This window comes from Prosopis cineraria, unplaced genomic scaffold (assembly GCF_029017545.1).
Source record: "Prosopis cineraria cultivar Desert tree isolate PC_DT_omini unplaced genomic scaffold, ASM2901754v1 PC7, whole genome shotgun sequence".
In the NCBI taxonomy this organism is placed as follows: Eukaryota; Viridiplantae; Streptophyta; class Magnoliopsida; order Fabales; family Fabaceae; genus Prosopis; species Prosopis cineraria.
This window is the reverse complement of record NW_026555338.1, coordinates 1,281,376-1,283,277: the sequence shown is the minus strand read 5'-3', so window position 1 is coordinate 1,283,277 and position 1,902 is coordinate 1,281,376. Positions and strand designations below refer to the sequence as shown.

At 30.5% G+C, this 1,902-nt stretch overlaps 1 pseudogene; it reads left to right on the top strand.

Annotated features, from left to right (window-relative positions):
• The first annotated feature begins 997 nt into the window (after positions 1–997).
• LOC129315635 (uncharacterized) lies at positions 998–1,484 on the top strand (annotated as a pseudogene).
• Positions 1,485–1,902: the final 418 nt, after the last annotated feature.

Genomic DNA, 1,902 nt, shown 5'->3' with positions numbered 1-1,902 from the left:
CTTATCATGTGAATTGAGAGATTTATTAAAGCAACTCAATCCTGACAAGAAAAAAATATATGATGAAGTTCTTAATGCAGTAAACAATAAAAATGGTAGGATGCTTTTTGTTATGGATATGGTGGTACAGGGAAAACTTTTATTTAGAATACTCTCTCCACCTCTCTTAGATCCAAGGGGAAAGTTGTCCTAAATATAGCTTCAAGTGGTATTGCTTCATTACTGTTACCTGGTGGTCGAACAGCTCATTCACAATTTTGCATTCTTATTGTGATTAACGAAGATTCTATTTGCAATATAAAGCAAAGGAGTCATCTTGCTGAGCTTTTAATTAATACATCTCTGATTATATGGGATAAAGCTCCAAAGGCTAAAAAATATTGTTTTTAGATAGGTCCTTAAGGGATATATTGAAGATACATGACTTAAGTGCTCCTTCAAAGGCCTTTGGAGGCAAAACAATTGTTCTTGGTGGAGATTTTAGACAAATTCTTCCTATTATTTCAAAAGGCAGTTGTGAAGATATAGTATTTGCAACCATCAACTCTTCATACTTGTGGACAAACTGTAAGATATTTACTCTTACAAAAAATATAAGGTTGTTGACAAATTCATCTCCTAAAAAATTAAATAGTATAGAAGAATTCTCAAAGTAGATCATCTCAATTGGGGATGGAAATATAGGTGGTAATAATGATGGACATGAAAATATAACAATACCTGATGATTTATTGTTGCATCCTACTAAAGATCCTTCAAAATGTATTGTTGAATCAACATTTCCTAATCTTTTGGACAATTTACATGACGTAACATATTTCAAAGATCATGCCATTTTAGCTCTTACATTGTCCATTATTCATGAGGTGAATGATTATATGTTATCTATGCTACCGGGAGATCAAGTTACTTAAGTGCAAATTCAATTTCTAATCAAGATAGCATAACAAATTCAATTGAAGGTGTTCAGTCCATTAAATTCTTGCATTCAATTACTATGTTTGGACTTCCAAATCATGAGATCAAATTAAAGGTTAGGGTGCCTATTATGCTTATGAGAAACATTGACAAGTCAATTGGTCTTTGTAATGGCACACGGTTAATTGTGACAAAACTTATGAAGCAAGTGATAGAAGCTGAAGTTGTGATAGGGCAACATAAAAGGGCTTAAAGTCTTAATTCCTTGAGTCACCATTACTCCATCAGACACAAGTTTGCCATTTACTTTATGTCGAAGACAATTCCTGATAACATTATCTTTTGCAATGACTATAAAAAAAAGTCATGGACAAAGTCTTAGTAGAGTTATATTATACTTGCCACGTCCTGTTTTCACTCATGGACAGCTTTATGTGGCTATCTCACGTGTTTGAAGCAAGGAAGGGTTGAAAATCTTGATTTTAGATGAAGAAGGTAATCCTACAAATAAGACTTTAAATGTTGTTTACAAAGAAGTTTTCAATGGTGTTCAACAATTTCTTTGAAATTCTCATGACAGTTTCAACCATGAATATGTTATATGCATTGATTATCTCTTTTATATTTATATGTGAATTTCTTATTCAATAACAATATTTGACTTCTAATTTGTAATATTAAAAAGGATTTAGAAGTCATTTGAAATTTTGATTATTGATACAATATATAATACATGATAATGATGTAGACATAAATAGTTACCATTGATAGATTTATAGCAAATAAAAAAAAATGCATTTAGAATAATAATTCAATCACTCCAAAGTAAGAAGAAATGACATTATTTTTATACAAAATATGCATATTCTTTTGCTTATATATATCATGCAATAACTTATAAAATTCACATTTATTTACAAGTTAATTATTCAATATAGCATCACAAGCTAATCACACCTTGTAGTTTCACACCTCATGCATCGC